The sequence below is a fragment of the Bos taurus genome, chromosome 28, assembly GCF_002263795.3.
Source record: "Bos taurus isolate L1 Dominette 01449 registration number 42190680 breed Hereford chromosome 28, ARS-UCD2.0, whole genome shotgun sequence".
NCBI classification, from domain to species: Eukaryota; Metazoa; Chordata; class Mammalia; order Artiodactyla; family Bovidae; genus Bos; species Bos taurus.
Genome location: NC_037355.1, coordinates 7,524,786 through 7,543,616, shown reverse-complemented (window position 1 = coordinate 7,543,616; position 18,831 = coordinate 7,524,786). Strand labels below are relative to the sequence as shown.

General features: G+C 44.0%; 1 non-coding gene across 1 annotated transcript; it reads right to left on the bottom strand.

Moving 5' to 3' along the window:
* Nucleotides 1–9,931: 9,931 nt before the first annotated feature.
* Nucleotides 9,932–10,054, bottom strand: LOC112444804 (small nucleolar RNA SNORA40). The gene has a single exon (XR_003033172.1). It is a non-coding gene; the product is annotated as a small nucleolar RNA SNORA40 (small nucleolar RNA).
* Nucleotides 10,055–18,831: the final 8,777 nt, after the last annotated feature.

The following is an 18,831-nucleotide window of genomic DNA, read 5'->3' as shown; positions in this document are numbered from 1 at the left end:
GAACTGGCAGGCAGGCTCTTTACTACTAGCGCCACCTGGGAAGCCCCTTTAATTGGCAATACCCCAATACAAAATAAAAAGTTCAAAAGGAAAAAAAACCTAAAAAACAAACATGTTTCTACAAAAGAAGCCCGCGTTTGGAATTATTTGGTCAAATGTGCCAAGATCTGCTGAGGTAGGTATGAGGCCCTGTCCTTGGTTAGTCTGCGCCAAAAGTGTCTGGGGAATTGGTGAGGGGGAGGGTAAGAACAGGTTTGGGGGCCCCAAGAGGAAGCTGTATTTAGGTGGCACCATCTCATGACAGTATGGACACAGGTGGATTGTAGGCAGCCACACCTGGAGCTCTGTTCCTCCTACACATGGGTGCTTTGCCTCCCTGCTCAAGATGGCGCTTCAGATCCTATTGAGATACATGTGGTTGGGATCTCCAAGTCTTTGGGGGCTTCAAAAAGATCTGGAAAGAGTAAATGCCCTAAGCCATGGTCACTTCCATCAGAGAGCTGACAGGTAGCTGCCCCTTACCCCCCAATCTCCACAGCAGCTAGGGGGCAGGAAAGTGTTGAAGAGTCTGCCAATGGACCTATTTAGCCAACAGGGCTACAAGTCCTGCCCGTTTGATAACTTTTCCCAGAGTAATCCCACTGGCCAGGCATGACCCGCCCCACCTCTATAACCCTTAGTACGTTCTTCCTTTTGGTTATAGTTACGATAGAAAGAAATTATTTTCTACGTGGTGGCTTTCGGGTGGAGAGAGAAAGTATGTGTGGTGTGACGGATGTGAAAATAGACGGCCTGAAGTTGTGGGTCGAATTTTGTGGTTAATTCCCCTCACATCTCTAAACAGTGAGCCAATGTTTATAAACAGGAACTCTTGGTCTTGGTGATGAAAGCTCTCCCCTCGCCCACTCTGGCTGCTGCACACACACACACCCTCACCCTGCTTTTCTCTCTCATACATACAGCTGCGTGGTGCGTGCAGCTGGAAGAGATGTTAGGAATCAGGGATCAAACTCCCCTTCCCATCCCCCCAGACTTTCTCTCACTAAGACCCATCTACCCAGATAGCACACTTGAGGACTCAGGTGATGGGGCAGCCAGTAGCTGAGGCAGAAAAATCCCGTGGGAAGCATGGAGACAGAAAAGATTCTGGAATAGAGGGCTGGAGAGACTGGGAGGTTGAACTGGGGAAGCATCTCCTAGGTGGGTTCAGTGGTAAAGAATCCCCCTGCCAATGCAGGAGACGGAGGAGACACAGATTTGATCTCTGGGTTGGAACGATGCCCTGGAATAGGAAATGGCAACCAACTCCACTATTCTTGCCTGGAGAATTCCATGGACAGAGGAGCCTGGTGGACCCCCGTTCATGGGGCCACAAAGAGTCAGACATGACTGAGCACACACACACACAACACATACGTGGGTTCACCGTTGGATCTGAGGACTTTTTATTTCTCCTCTACAGAGAAAGAAATTTCAGCTAAGTACCTTGCTTGGCTTCTCTAGGTGCCCTTAGCTTTCATTACTTAATTTTGTCTTTAACTCCTCTCTTTGCAGGAAGACAAACTTTCCAGGCCAAAAATGCATGGCCTGATGTTCCTGCCCCAGTAGGCTCCTTCCCGGAACAAGGATTCCTAACCTAGAACCAGCAACTTTTTGTTTTTTCTTTAAATATTTATTCTTATTTTATTTATTTGGCTGTGTCAAGTTTTAGTTGTGTGTGGATTTTGTTGCAGCATGCTCGATCTTTAGCTGTGGCATGGGGATCTTGTTCCCTGACCAGGGACTGAACCCACACCCCCTGCACTGGGAGCTTCGAGTCTCAGCCACTGGACCACCAGGGTAGTGTTTCTGAGTGGGCTGCATGCATTTTTAGGGTCCACTGCCTTCATTTTCGTTGATAGTGAAAAAGACTTCTTTCACATGGCAGCACTATTTTTGTAAAATAGGATACATTTCAATTATTTTTGAAGCATAATTGACTTACAATATTATATTACGTCATACTGGTGGACAACATACCGATTTGATAATTTATATATATTATGAAATGATTGCCACTGTAAGTCTAGTTACCATCTGTCACCATACAAGTTTATTACAGGACTATTGACTATATTCCTGACGCTATACATTACATCCCTGGGATTTATTTATTTTATAACTGGAATCTGTACCGCTTAATCCCTTCACCTATTTTGCTCATCACCTCACTCCCTTCCCCTGTTCATTCATTCATTCATTTGTGGATGGACACTTAGGTTGCTTTTGTATCTTGGCTATTGTAGATAATGCTGCTAAGAACATTGGGATGCATAAATCTTTTTCCGTTAGTGTTTTCATTTTCTTTGGATAAATACCTACAAGTAGAAATTCTGGATTGTATGATAGTTCTATTTTTAGTTTTTTGAGGACCCTCCATACTGTTTTCCATAGTGGCTGCACCAATTTACATTCCCATCAACAGCGTACAACATGCATACCAGTGCACAAGAGTGCACACTTTTCCACACATCCTCACCAGTACTCTTTTCTGGTCATTTTGAGATAACCGTTCTGTCAAATGTGAGGCAGTGTCTCATCATGGTTTTGATTTTGCATTTTCCTGATGATTAGTGATGTTGAGCATCTTTCCATGCTCTTGTTAGCCATCTGTATGTCTCCTTTAGACAAATGTCTGCTCAGGTCCTCTGCCCACTTTTTTAATCAGATGTTTTGTATTTAGTTGAAGCAATTCTTTATCTATTTTGAATATTGCAAGCAGAAATATCATTTGCAAATATCTTCTCCCATTCTGTAGTTTGCTTTCTCAATTTATTGTTGGTTTCTTTCACCATGCAAAAGCCTTTTATGCTGTAGTCCCATCTGTTTGGTTTTGCTTTTGCTGCCCTTGCCTGAAGAGACAGATCCAATAAAAACATTGCTAAGACTGATGTTGAAGAGTGTACTGTTCAAATTTTGTTCTAGGAGTTTTACGGTTTCAGGTTTTACAAGTCTTTTATCCAGAGATAGGGTTTGTTTTATTTATGGTGTAAGAAAGTGGTCTAGCTTTATTCTCTCACATTTGGTGTCTAGTTTTTCTTACCATTTATTGAAGAGACTGTCTTTTCCCCACTGTATATTTTTGCCTCCTTTGTTGTAGGTTAATTGACCATATAAGTTTGAGTTTATTTCTGGGGTTTCTATTCTGTCCCATCGACCTATGCGTCTGCTTTTTTGGGTCAGTAACATACTGTTTTGATACCTATAGCTTTGTGCTATACTTTGAAATCTGGGAGTGTGATTCCTCCAGCTTTGTTTTTCTCTCTCAAGATTGTTTTGGCTATCAGTATCTTAAGTGGTTCCATACAAATTTTAGGATTATTTGTTCTCATTCTGTGAAAAAATGCAAGTCTTACTTTACTAGGGATTACACTGAATCTGTAGAGTATGGTCATTTTAACAATATTCATTCTTTCAGTTGAGCTATTTAAAATCCTAAAAGATGATTCTGTTAGAGTGCTGCACTCAATGTGTCAGCAAATTTGGAAAACTCAGCAGTGGCCACAGGACTGGAAAAGGTGTCAGTTTTCATTCCAATCCCAAAGAAAGGCAATGCCAAAGAATGCTCAAACTACCACTCAATTGCACTCATCTCACACGCTAGCAAAGTAATGCTCAAAATACTACAAGCCAGGCTTCAACAGTACATGAACCGAGAACTTCCAGATATTCAAGCCAGATTTAGCTAAAGCAGAGGAACCAGAGATCAAATTTCCAATGTCTGTTGGATCATTGAAAAAGCAAAAGAGTTCCAGAAAAACATCTACTTCTGCTTTATTAACTATGCCAAAGCCTTTGACTGTGTGGATCACAACAAACTGTGGAAAATTCTTAAAGAGATGGGAATACCAGACCACCTTACCTGCCTCTTAAGAAATCTGTACACAGGTCAAGAAGCAACAGACACGGAACAACAGACTGGTTCCAAATAGGAAAAGGAGTACGTCAAGGCTGTATATTTTCACCCTCCTTATTTAACTTACATGGACAGTACATCATGCGAAATGCCAGGCTGGATGAAGCACAAGCTGGAATCAAGATTGCTGGGAGAAATATCAACAACTTCAGATATGCAGATGACACCACTCTTATAGCAGAAAGTGAAGAGGAACTAAAGAGCCCCTTGATGAAAGAGGAGAGTGAAAAAGCTGGCTTAAAACCCAACATTCAAAAAGCTAAGATCATGGCATCGGGCCCCATCACTTCATGACGAATAGATGGGGAATCAATGGAAACACTGACAGACTTTATTTTCTTGTCCTCCAAAATCACTGCAGATGGTGACTGCAGCCATGAAATTAAAAGACACTTGCTCCTTGGAAGAAAAACTACTACCAACCTAGACAGCATATTAAAAAGCAGAGACATTACCTTGCCAACAAAGGTCCATCTAGTCAAAGCTATGTCTTTTCCAGCAGTCACGTATGGATGTGAGAATTGGACCATAATGAAAGCTGAGCACTGAAGAATTGATGCTTTTGAACTGTGGTGTTGGAGAAGACTCTTGAGAGTCCCTTGGACTGCAAGGAGATAAAACCAGTCCATCCTAAATGAAATCAGTCCTAAATATTCATTGGAAGGACTGATGCTTAAGCTGAAGCTCCAATTCTTTGGCCACCTGATGTGAAGAATTGACTCATTGGAAAAAACCCTGATGCTGGGAAAGATTAAAGGCAGTAGGAGAAGGGAACAACAGAGGATGTGATGGTTGGATGGCATCACCAAGTCAATGGACATGAATTTGAGCAAGCTCTGGGAGTTGATGATAGACAGGGAAGCCTGGTGTGCTGCAGTCCATGGGGTCGAAAAGAGTGGGACATGACGGAGTGACTGAACTGAACTGAATCTGTTAATATAGGGTATCTTCTCCCTTGTTTGTGTTGTCTTTGATTTCTTTCATCAACATCAGAGTTCGATGGCACCCCACTCCAGTACTTTTGCCTGGAAAATCCCATGGACGGAGGAGCCTGGTAGGCTGCAGTCCATGGGGTCGCTAAGAGTCAGACACGACTGAGCGACTTCACTTTCACTTTTCACTTTCATGCACTGGAGAGGGAAATGGCAACCCACTCCAGTGTTCTTGCCTGGAGAATCCCAGGGACGGGGGAGCCTGGTGGCTGCCATCCATGGGGTCGCACAGAGTCGGACACGACTGAAGCGACTTAGCAGCAGCAGCAGCAGCAGCAGCAGAGTTCAGGTCTTTCATCTCCTTGGTTAAATACGTTCTTAGATATTTGTTCCTTCTGATGCAATTGTAAATGAGATTATTTACTTAGTTTCTCTTTCTGATACTTCAAAGTCCCCTCTGAGGTCTGTAGCTAGTTGTCTGTGGCTCGTGGATTTGGGGTGAGAATTGGAAGGTTAACTCAGAAGGAAGGCATGGGAAATTGGAAGGTGGTGTGAGTATTTAATAAGCAGAGTCAGCCCTATAGTTCATTTAGGAGAGGCGCTCTGGAGATGGGTTCCCAGCTTTACCCTCCAACATCTGCTAAGATAATTCAACAAGCTGCATCTGGATGCCAGAGAGGAGCCCCATGGAAGGTCTAGTAAGCAGGTAGCCATCGCTTCATACTATCATCCAGGCCAATGAGCAGCCTTTAGTTACAGGGTTACTTGGGGTCAGAATTGTCCCAGACTGTGTCTAGACTGCGTTCAGGTAAATAACCAGAGAGTAGCCCTTTCGATCGCCTTGCTCACTCTGAGTCCTCTTGCCTTCCTCCTACGTGGCACTTTTATTCCTGGCTTAGACCAGAAATAGATATTGTGTTTGTCAGTCAATTTGTGAAAATAACAGAACCATTATCCCCCACAGAGTAACTTCTTACAAGTCGATTTTTTTCTGTATAAATTGTCTGTTGACAATTTTTTCCTGTGTCTGTAAAGTGCTTTGAGCTCCTCAGAAGAAAGGTGTTACCCAGACACAAAGTATTATTATTTTTGTCATTATCATTGTTTTATAACATAGGACCCTTTTACAACAGAAATAAGTATGGAAAGCAATTATTTTGTTTGCTTTGGTTACATCTAGGTCTTTTGATAGCAAGATGTGACATCCAGAGAACCAAGTCACAGGAGGAAAAGAAAAACATTGTGTATTTGTCTGTTTGCTATCATCTGCAGGTTTTACAGCCTTTACAGCTTTGAATTCATTAATTCCCCTGAAGAGATGAACAGTACTATTCCAAGTTTTAAAGACAAGGAGGCCTTGGCAGACCCAGAGTTACCAGAAGAAAGAAACTGAACCTGCAGAACTCATTTGAAACCCCTTTGGGGATATGCTGAAAATTCCCTTTCCGGTCGCATCACAGCATCACTGAAAACCAGCGTACTTTGTTGACCAGCACCTGTTGAAGGAGTGGGCATGATGGTGTCCCTTTCGACCCCTTCTGTGAGAACCTCCTTCCACACTCTCCCCTCCAGACACCCTGGATAGGTACCACACATCTGGGTTAATTATATCACGTGGGAATGTGCCAGAACTAATCAAGGTGACAACTTCCTGGCTAATCACATGAGTACCACCTTCTCGGCTGTGAGAAAGTGCACGTCTCTCAAGGCTGTGTCAGGAGTTCTTGGGCAGGCTTGAATCTTTCACTGGACAGAATCCGCATCCTGCTCGTCCAGTCTCTCCAGGATTTGTGACTAGTGGGCTGCTGCATTCGCCCATTTGTTCACAGTGTTATGCCAAGGAAATGTGAAGTTCTGGGAAGACTGAGTTTGCGAGTCATGTAGACCTTGGTTTAAACCTTAAGTCACCTCTGACTAGCTATGTATGTGATTTGGGGCAAAGTGTTTTCCAAGCCTGTTTCCTCACTGACAGCATGGGAACAATATCTTTCTTGCAGGGTTGTTGTGAAAATTATTGCTAATCCTGTACTTGTAGCTCCAGCCATAGTCGGGGTGGTGGGTGGGCAGCTCCTATTGGACTAATCACGTGTTCACTGATGTCATGTCGGAAGCTTGAAACTGACCACTATAGTATTTCCTTCATGAAAATCAATAGATTCTATAAAGAAGGGCTTTTCCCCTCAACTAAAGCCTATTTATCAATACATCCCTACTTAGTAGGCACTCAATAAATGTAGCTATTATTAATAAACTCAGGTAAAACTCACGTTGATTCAAGATGTAGAAATAGAATTACTGGGAACATAAAATCACTACTTGTTTTACAAGAAAAGTGATATTGCATCTGCCCTGAATTGATCCCACAGAAAGATGAATGTGTGGTTCTTTGGATACATGGAGCTTGTCATTTAGATCTATTGACTTTGCTTATTGAACTTGGGAGCATATTTTGTGTTGCTTCTAGTAACTCAAGTCCTTGTTTGGCTTATAAGAATGTACTGGCTGAAACCCAAAGCAACAGAGAAAAAAAAAAAAAAAAGAATTTGGGAAATAGTTTTCACTGTTTCAAAGCTGGAGAAACAGCTTGTCAATCAACAAACACCCAACACTGTGCCTGATACTACAACTGCAACATGATTCTTGACATCATGAAGCCCACAGTCTGCATGGGGCGTTGAGAAAGACGGTGCCTGTATTTGAAGTAATACAAAAAATGAAAAACTTTGGAAAACACATTTTATGCTTCCACATAGGGGAAATTCAGGCACAGGGAAATAAAGTCCAGGTTTTCAGGTGACAGAACTAGTAAGAAACAAAGCTGGAGTTTGAACTCAGATGTAGAGTCAAGCGTCTTTCTAGAAATAGGTTGGGAACAAGTAATAGCATTCTATACGGAAATAAAAATGGGTCACTTTTATATGTAGATAATTAGAGAACTTGTTGTTCAGTCGCTAAGTCGTGTCTGACTCTTTGCAACCCCATGGACACCAGGCTTCCTTGTCCTTCTCTACCTCCTGGAGTTTGCTTAAACTCATGTCCATGGGTCAGTGATACTATCTAACCATCTCACCCTCTGCTGCCCCTTCTCCTTTTGGCTTCAATCTTTGCCAGCATCAGGGTCTTTTCCAATGAGTCAGCTCTTAATAAGAAGCTACTTATGTGGTCATGAACAACAAGCACAAGAAGATCTGAACAATTTAAAGGCAGCAGGAATCACCTGGGCAAATCACTGATGGGAAAAGTCTATGGAAAAATGCAGTTTGTACAGGTTGACAGATAGTCACACATTTTTGTGATATTTTGCTAAGCAATGAACACAACCAAGCCCACATATGTTTGCTCTAAAGGCAATAAACCATCTGATGAGACCACCATGACCCAGATGGAAGGGGTGAACCCCACAGGAAAGGGTGCAGAATGGTGATGAAGACCTTTTCTCTCCTTAAAAGAATCCTAAAATATTAGGGAGAAGTCAGTCCAATGGATACTTTGATATTACAGACCAGACCAAGTTTATTTTTCTTATTGTACAAACCTTTCTTCCTTTTCTCCTTCTTCCTCCCCTTCCTTCTTGGTCTTCAGACAACAGCAGCAAACATTGATGGACTTTTCTGACCAGCCCAAACATAACTCCAAATAATAAATACTGAAGCAATGGTGGCAAAGCCATTGCTTGGCTGGAAGAAAGCCATATTTCATCTCATACATCATTTACTAGTGTGCCAGGCAGCAGTGCCACAAAGCCAGGAAAGATTTAGAAAGAGAAGAAGAGAGGGGAAAAACTCCAACACCATCACTCCTCCATTATCTTGTAAAGTTTATTGATGCACAACAAAGAGGCCATTAATAATGGCGCCCGTGACTGTTGGGATTTACACAAGTCAGGGCAAAATGGTGCTCAACAGTGTTCAATGGTGGTTTTTTTTTTTTTTTTTTTCTGCACAGAGTGAAAAGGTTTTTTTGTCTTATGTGTAACACGGGCAAATTTATTTCAGTCCATAAATTTTTAAGAATTTCACATGTTCTGATTCTTTCCACCGTCAGTCACCTTAGTTCAAGTCCTAATCTTCAAGATGAGACGGCTCTTTCAAAGAGATGTGTTGCTCAATCTACAGCCGTCATGTCAGTCCGTCCAGACTTCTCTGATCTCCAGTGGAATATGGACACACTTTAAAATTTCCACCCATAATCTCTGGGATCCGATTTCCTCAAGCAATTTACTTTAGGACCATGTTTTGGGTCAGGAGATGGATCTGCCTAGTTTTGAATTTGACACCTTCCAAAAAGGTGTTAAGTTCAAATCATGCTCACATGTTCAAATCACCCTAGAACAGTACAGATCACTGGGGGTATACCAGTGCCTTTATTTATTTGTTTTCTGTCTGGCTGCACGGGGTCTTAGTTGTGGCATGTGGGATCTTTCGTTGTGGCACATGGACTCTCTAGTTGTGGCGTGCAGGCTTAGCTGCTCAGAGGCATGTGGGATCTTAGTTCCCTGACCAGGGATTGAACCTGGGTCCCCTGCATTGCAAGGTGAACTCTTCTTAATCACTAGATCACCAAGGAAGTCCTGCCAATACCTTTTTAAAATCCACACACTGCGTTCTTAAGACAAAAGCCTAAAAAAACAGAAGCCATCTTTGTTTTGTGTCAACATTAAAATTAGAGTACTAAAACAATATGTTGCTATTGTTTAGTCCCCAGGTCATGTCCGACTCTTTTGTGACCCCATGGATTGTAGCCCCCAGATTCCTCTGTCTGTGGAATTTTCCAGGCAAGAATAATGAGGTGGCAAGAATACTGGAGTGGGTTGCCATTTCCCTCTCCAGGGCATCTTCCCGACCCAGTGGTCAAATCCACATCTCCTGCTCACTTCTCCTGCATTACAAGTGAATTCTTTACTGCTGAGCCACTGGGGAAGCCTAAAACAATATAGCTGATAATTTAAATGCTTAAGATATGGAGGAAATGATCAGCTCTATAGTCCTGGAAGCAATCTTTATGTTTATCAATACACCCTCTCTATTGAATCTGTTTTAGGTAAATTGTTCCTTTTTATCTGTATCAAAACTCATACTGAACAATGAATTCTGGGTTGCAAAAAAGGATTTATTTTTGCACCTATCCGTAAGTCTTTGTCCACAAATTAAAAACAGACACAACTTCTGTCAATGGCATTTAGTATTGGTCACAGGCTTCTTTGGAAATGTGATGATTTCTTTCTGTGACCCAAATCTGGGTTTTGTAGAGCCCACTTTGGAGTGGAAAGCAAATATCACACACATGGGCTGTGGATATCCGAGGTGGCCCCTGAGACCTGGGGCCTCCTTGGCAGAAAAGTAATAGAAACTTACCAGCCAGCCTTGGTAGCCACTGTCCATCCGAGAGTGATGACCAAGATAGAGGAGGGAGATGCTGGAGATGCAGACGAGGGCTGGTGGCTCCTCCTTCTCACCCGATCAGCACAGTTCAAGAATCCCTGTACATCTTTTTCCATCCCTGTGTCTGTCTAAGGACACTTAGGTTGATTCCATGTCCTGGCTATTGTGAATAGTGCTGATATGAACACTGGGGGGCATGCATCTTTTCGAATTATGGTTTTCTCCAGATACATGCCCAGGAGTGGGGATTGTGGGATCATATGGTAGCTCTATTTTGAGTCTTTTTAAAGAACTTCCACACTGTTCTCCAGAGTGGCTGCACCGCTGCATCACGGCCAACTTCAGGCTAGCGCCATGATGTTGCTGACGTCGGGAGGGGACGAACACAGTGGGCCTTGTGGGCTGACTCCTGTGCAGCCCTGAGCCTGTCCTGTGAGGTCTTGAATGCTTTAACACAGGGATGCACAGACAGTGTTTAGCGTGGTTTGGTACACAACCTGGCACACAGTAGGTGTACTTAGAGAGCTGTGGCTCACACCAGCCAGAACTCTGGGCTTCCGGCCTCCTGGCCCTGCAGAAGACAGCTAATAGGTCCCATCTTCTGAGGGAAGCAAATTGCTAATGATCTTTCAGTAAAATGAGACTCTTTCCTGGCTTCTGATAAACTGCCCTGAGCAACTTCTTGGAAAGAGCCCAGGGCCAGTGCCTCTGCCTCAGGGAGGCCCTGGAAAGGAAATCTTTCGAGGCTGTCCCTCCCTGCCCCTGGGACAGCCAAATCTCTGCCTCCATAGCCATGCTCAGCTGCCTTGGCCTTTGTGCCAACATATAACCCACAAAACCCCTTTTACTTTGAGCAAGTTCCTGGTGTGTGTGTGTGTGTGTGTGTGTGTGTTTTCCTTTCCTAAGCAACGGCTCTGCTGCTGGCCACATCCAACAAAGGAACAAAGTCACTTTGTTCAAAGCAAACAACTCCAGTATCACTTGGAACAAATACACAATCACACTCGCAGACCTCAATCTCCAAACCCAGCTGGACAAAGCAGAGTGAAAGACTCAAGACCTCAAGGCAGCAAAACACACCTTTATCTGTTCCAAAAGGCCTTTATCAAGGGTAGTTTTCATGTGGGTTTCTTCCCCCCCTGACTGTTACTAATATCCTTTTAGAAACTTGAAAATAGCATGTCTTTCCTTCCTGATGGTTCTGTTCCAGGTGACTTTGATTGATTTATTTTTTTTCCCCTCGCCACCCTGTGGGTTTTGAGGAAGACAGAAAGGGTTTCTTTGGCTTCTCTGTTGGCTTTTGAAGGTCCTCACAGTGAGAAGATCATTTCACTTTTAAAATTCGGTCTCTCCATCTGTCGGACGAGATGACCATTTTAGACACATGTACCGTCAGCTATCCTATGATTCTGTGAACGATCCCCCCTTTTCTGGTCTCCTGCCGCCAGGCAGTGGTGCTGATTGACAGGAGAATTTACCACGTGGAAATTCACTAGCTGCAGTTTACTGTTTGCAGACATGCAGGCCAACAGACGGCTCACGGGTTCGTAGTGCTGGGCACTCGATGCTGGGCATTCAAGGAAACTTTGAGAAAACCACTCCTGCAGGTTACTGGGCTCCCTGTGGGCCAGGAATGTACAGGGTGCAGTCAGCCTGCAAAGGTGGACAGGTGGAGGGGCTGAGTACCCCACCAAGGAGCAGGAGTGGGAGTGACAATGAAACCCTTAGTCAGCCCTGAATGCACGGCGCTGCCTCTTGTGCACATTAGGAAAAAAAAGGCAAGTTTTTTCCTAACTAGGCAAGCTCCTAGTTAGGAATTATTCACAGACCCATCGGAGACTGCTAGCCAGGGTACAAGGGAAGAGGATCAGGGGAACCAAAGAACTGAGTCACCATGAGAGCGTGACCCAGAGAGAGAATCCGCCTGGAGCCTCTCAGCAAGAAGAGCTGAATCTTAGGAAAGGAATAGGATTTTCCTGGAGAAGAAAGGGGAGGGAGGGGTACCAGGCAGAGAGAACAGCTTGGGCAAACAGCTTGGGCACATGAAGTGCCCACAAACCCATGTGGGCGTGACCCTGGCCTGATGTGTGCCCACATTTCAGGACAGAGGGTGAAAGAACTCATTCTTCTGAGCTCATCTCTTTAGCAAAAAATGACTTGTTAAGTGCTTTCTGGGGTTCTAGGTCTATGATAACGGCTGAGGTCAACACAGAAGGAGCATAAGATGCTCCCACCTGGCACACACTCTTCCTCGCCTTTATCATCCTCAATGTGCTACATGAAACCCTGCTTTAAAGACCACCAAGGGATGTCTCTGATAGTCCAGTGATTAAGACCCCGTGCTTCCAATGCAGGGGATGTGAGTTTAATCCCTAGTCAGAGAACTATTAATAAGATCCCACATGACTCAAGGCATGGCCAAGAACCCCAAAAAAGACCACGGAGAGCGCACCCCCATCTCCCCATCCCAACCCTCAATACAATTGCTGTCTGTAGAGCGAAGCCGGTCAGTCGCGTCCGACTCTTTGTGACACCAGGGACTGACTATGACCTACCATGCTCCTTCGTCCATGGGATTTTCCAGGCAAGAACACTGGAGTGGGTTGTCATTTCCTTCTCCAGGAGATCTTCCCCACCCAGGGATTGAAGCTGGGTCTCCCGCATTGTAGGCAGACGCTTTACCATCTGAGCCATCAGGGAAGTCATAGAATTAAGCTTTATTCTTAATCCTGACTTGCTTGCTGTATCTCTTCCATTGTTGTCTTGAACAGACTTTTTACATCAAAGTACTATTCAGTGGTGTATACCATGGAATACTACTCAGCCACAAAAAGAATGAAATCATGCCCTTTGCAGCAACATGGATGGATCTAGAATAATTAAGTCAGATAGAGAAAGACAAGTATTATATGACGTCACTTATATGTGGAACCTAAAATATGATACAAATGAACTTATTATCAAAACAGAAACAGACTCACAGACATAGAAAAGAAGCTTACAGTTACCAAAGACAACATTTGGGGGAGGGATTAGAAGATACAAAATACTGTATATAAAATGACAAGGTCCTGCTGAATAGTAGAGGGAACTGTTTTCAATATCCCATGCTAAATGACAGTGGAAAAGAATACATGTATAACTGAACCACTTTGTTGTATAGCAGAAGCTAATAAAACATTGTAAATCCACTAGACGTCAATAAAAATACAAATTAAAAAAAGAACGATTCAAAAAATACTGTTTAGTTTTAAGTTGACTTGATTATATAATTTACATACAATGAGATGCATAGAACTGAAGTGTATGCAGTTTGATGACAATGTATACACGTCACCATCACCCCAAGATAAAAGGTCCCACTGCTACAGAGAGTTCTCACGTGCCCCTCTTCCTTCACCACCACTTATCACCCACTCAGCCCCACCAACCACTGATCTGATTTCTAACATCATAACTTAGTTTTTCTCCTTTTTTGAATCTGTTTTGAACAGAATCAAACGGTAGATCAGTTTGGGAGCTTCTTTTGCTCAACATAACTTTTTTGATATTCATTAATACTGAGTATCGGAGAAGGCAATGGCACCCCACTCCAGTACTCTGGCCTGGAAAATCCCATGGACGGAGAAGCCTGGTGGGCTGCAGTCCATGGGGTCGCGAAGAGTCGGACGTGACTGAGTGACTTCACTTTCCCTTTTCACTTTCATGCATTGGAGAAGGAAATGGCAACTCACTCCAGTGTTCTTGCCTGGAGAATCCCAGGGACATGGGAGCCTGGTGGGCTGCCGTCTATGGGGTCGCACAGAGTTGGACACAACTGAAGCAACTTAGCAGCAGCAGTAGCAGCAATACTGAGTGTACCAGTAGTTGGTTAATTTCTATGACACATAGATACAATAATTTCTCTTTTTTATCCCTTATATGTCCCCTATTGGTGGACATTTGGGTTGCTTGTTCTGTGCATTTTTTGGTCTTGTCTTTCCAACTAGATTGTGAGTTTAAGGGCAGACATGTGTTTCATATACCCTGTCCCTACTCTGAAAGCACCTCATCTGAGGCCAAGTCAGACTGGCTCCCTCAACATGTTGGTTAATTGAATTATATTTGTGGATAAGATGTGGTCCCTGCCTGTTAAGACCTTGTAACCTAATTATGGAGGCAGCTACAAATAGAAATCATCAGTTATTCCAAGGCAACACATTAATCCCTTCATTCAGCAAGTATTAATATTTATTTCAGAGAAAGCAGAAGACATACTGATGAAGATCTAAGACATAGGGCAGAATGTGGAAGGTGATATGAAAGACATTCAGCAGAGTTGTGGAAACTCTGAGAGCAAAGCACTGCCTTTTGCTGAGAAGCTCAGGGCAACCCTCAAGGAAGAGGAGGAGATGCCCAGGCCCCAGGAGATTGAACATGGGGAAGCCACAATAGACCAGAAGTAGAGGATCCAACACAGGCAGAGCTGGAAAGGCAGGAGGAGAAAAGGAAAGATATTTCCCGTGACAGAAGGAACATGTCTAGGGGCTGGGAAGGTGGAATAGGTTGGGACCACAGACAGTCTTGAATGTTGAGCTCGGAAATCCATGAGCAAGTTCAAACACACAACACACCCCCATCAAACACTTCTGTGATGAGGGGGATGCTCTTACAACAATTCAGCATCTATATTCTGCATGGCAAAACTACCACCATCTCTACATGATTACATTAATGTTAAAGGGAACAACAGAAACAAAAGGGGGGCAAGAAATTGACTAGTTCACAAGAAAGGTGAATATCAGGGTCACAATCCAACCCCAGAAGCAGGTGGTCAATGTCTGGGAGGAGCAAACAGCCCAAAGCATAAAGGTTTTTTTTGGTGAAAGAGAAATAGACGGACTTCACTGGTAGCTCAATGGTAAAGACTCTGCCTGCCAAGCAGAAGACGCAGGAGACGTGGGTTTGATCCCTGAGTCAGGAAGATCCCCTAGAGAAGGAAATGGCTACCCAACTGCAATATTCTTGCCTGGGGAATTCCATCGACAGGGGAGCCTGGTGGGCTACAGTCCATGGGATTGCAAGAGTTGGACATGACTTAGAAGTCAAATAACAACAAAAGAGATAGAGAGTTTGGCTGGCTGTTCTTAAGGGATGAGAATACAGTGAAATTATTATTATCAATAACAAACACTACATGACACTTTGAGAACTTTATACTTTTCAAATAATTTCATATTCATTATTCACTAGACCCTCATGGTAATCCCGATGACTCATCAAGTGAGGTGTTAATTACTATTATTACTGTTATCACTGTTCTAGATTTTTCAGGGGAAGAAATCAAGACCCAAAAGAGTTAAGACTGTCTCCACATAATGGAAAAGAATATGAAAAAGGATATATATATATATATATATATATATATATATATATATATATATATATATAAATGCTCAATCACTCAATTGTGGCTGACTCTTTGCAACCCCATGGACTATAGCCTGCCAGGCTCCTCTGTCCATGGAATATGTGTGTGTGAGTGTGTGTGTGTGTGTGTGTGTGTGTGTGTAGTTGTTTAGTTGCTAAGTCATGTCCAACTCTTTTGCGATCCTATGGACTGCAGCCCATCAGGTCCTCTGTCCATGGAATTCCCCAGGCAAGAATACTGGAGTAGGTAGCCATTTCCTTCTCCAGGGGTCTTCCTGACTCAGGGGTTGAACCCAAGTCTCCTGGATTGGCAGGTGGATTCTTTACCACTGAGCCACCAGGGAAGCCCAAGCAAAGACTGTCAGATTCCAAAGGTTCAAGGCACTTTGCCAGAGCCCAAGCTTGGAACCCCTAGCAGAAGGAACCGGATATCTATCTATGTATCTATTTATATCTGAATCACTTTGCTGTATATGGGGAACTAACACAACATTGTAAATCAACTATGAAAAGACAAAAGGAACTCCAAAAGAACTTTAGCTAAATTAGCCAGGACTCAAATCAGCATCTCTTGAATGACTTTCTACAACCAGTTATTGGAAAATGAGGAGGTAGGATTCTCTTGGACAGAAGGGTCTTGAAGATCAGTGTATTCAAACCAAATCAGTTGACCTAAAACTCCCTCCCTCCCCACCCCTAATACACTGTTGTGATATGGGTGGTCTGAGAGACTTGGCACAAGTCAGGATAGGGATCTGATTCAGACTTTCTATTGTGAACACGAGAGTGTCAGATGTTTCTTTTGTAACAAGAGGCAGTTGAAGGTGTAGCTCACCAATCTTTCTGCCAGTGTAGACGGTTCTCTGATCCTTAGGGCCGTAGTCAGAAAGTGAGTTCTCTGCATTAAAAACTGGGAGGGACTCTAAAACAGTTTCTGCAAGGGTGTGGGGTTTGCAGGTCTGGATTGCCCACTCACTACCCCAGCCTAAAGCTTCCCTCTGCTGCCTGATGTTCATAACCTCGGCTAGGTCCTGCGCAGACAGGCCCCAGCAGGCTGTGTATTGTGACCCAGTCCTGGCTGAGAACAAAGAGGAATTCAAGAGGGGATGGACGAGAGGAGTTCACCTGGGTTGTCATTTTGCCTCAGGTAAATCCCAAACAACCAAGAACCAGAGAGACAGAGTCAGTGATCAACCACGAGAAACCATCACCATAAACAGGGCTTGTTGAAGAGGTAAGGGTGGTGTTGGGGATGGCTTTCCAGACTCCACGGCCTAATTTGGAAGCTCCCAAAACAGTTGGTTTGCTTTTGTGTGCCTGTGTGCATGCTCAGTCGTATTTGACTCTTTGTGACCCCATGGACTGTAGCCCACCAGGCTCCTCTACCCGTGGGATTTCCTAGGCAAGAGTACTGGAGTGGGCTGCCATTTCCTTCTCCAGGGTTTTTGTGCACGTGATCACTAAGACAGTCTGCTAAGTCACATGAACAAATCATCTCCTTCTCCCTGCATATATAACTGTCTGTTTCCATGTTAATCCATGACACCCTTCAGGCCAATCAACCCAACCACCCAGTGGAATGGATGCCCCCAGTGGAAACAATCATCTTCCCCACTGGGTATCATCACCCTCCTCTTGAAATGTACACAAGCTGCAAAGGGGCTCTGGAAGTAAATCTTTCCTCAGTGATGTCCTCTGCATTAATTTCCCTCCTTCTAAACAGCAGCCCGGCAGCTAGTAAATAGCGACCACCCTTGGTCACTGCTGGGAAGATGAAGGATTATTAAAAGAGGGACCAGCTGCTTGCCAATTACACCGTTTAGGCAAGGAAGGCAAAGAGGCTGGTCTGCCATCGCCCTCTGCCTTGTAGGAAGATGCTAACAACAAACTTCAACCCTAATTACTGTCTAGTCCATTTTCTCCTGGACCAAGTTTGCATCTAAGCCTGAGTGTCAGAGAGAAATGGAATCTTACCCGTAAACACGACCTTTCAATCACATGAGAAAGGCACCTCTCTCTCCCCCTGGCTTAGAGCACTCTGGAGCTCTGAGCTGTGAAGAGTTGCCGTAGGTAGGAAGGAACGTTAGCTTTGGAATTCAATTAACTGTCAGCACCACTGTTTGAGAGAGAATGAGTCACTCGTCTTCAGCAAACGGGCTCGGGGGCTGAGAGCCACCGAGATGAATGGTGATTGAAAAGCACTGGAGGACCAGGACTTGTAGACTCCCGGAATCCTTCTCTCACCCACACACGCTTCTGCGTGAAAATATAATAAGGAGCAGGAGAGGACGTGTGAGTGCACGGGAGATGCTGTCAAGAACTGGCTTACACGTTCTTTTCTGTTTGTAAGTTTCACTGGATTCTAAGCTCTGACTGTGGGGACTGTGTTGCGTCTCTCCTTTCTTTCAGCTCATGTCCAAATTAATGCTTAAGGGAGGAAAAAAGGAACCCCATGCACCTCTTATAGCTGACAGGAAGTAGCTTGCTAATAAGAGAAAGGGTCTCAGAAAGGCTGCCAAGAATACCTCCTCTATCCACTGGCCCACACTGCCTCTTGCAGGGTGGGCACACTGTTCTCTATTTAACGTGTAAAGTATAACGTGGGCCTGAAAAGGGGGAAGGCATGTTTCCCAATCTATGCAATAGTGTGTATGCAATCTACATATAATATACAATTCATCCCGTACACAATAGTTCATATAATATACAGTAGGCAAAATGCACCTGGCCCTGTTCCTCGGTCACTGGAAAGGTGCAGGCCATGGCGGGCAGTCTGGCAGTGGTATTCTTTGTCAGCTTCCCCCAGCTCCACCGTTCATCTTCCAGAATCCTCTGCCCCTTGTTTCAGTTTCGTATTTGCAGAGATAATCTACCAAACAGTTCCAAAGGAAAAGGAAGACTTTGGTGAAGGCTAGAAAAATGAACGACACACTGGTTAAACTGAAAACTCCTTCAAGACATGATGATGAACATTAAATCATAAGAAGAAAAAATCGAGGTGCCTTGTCCACCATGCTCAGAAGGAACAGGTCAAGAATGTCACTTGCTTGTGAGAACCAAGCCAGGGTGGCCACGCCAGCAGAAGGACCACATGCAAGGATGAAATAAGATACTCTGAACACAGGAGAAACACCGGTCTGAAAACACTGGCCCA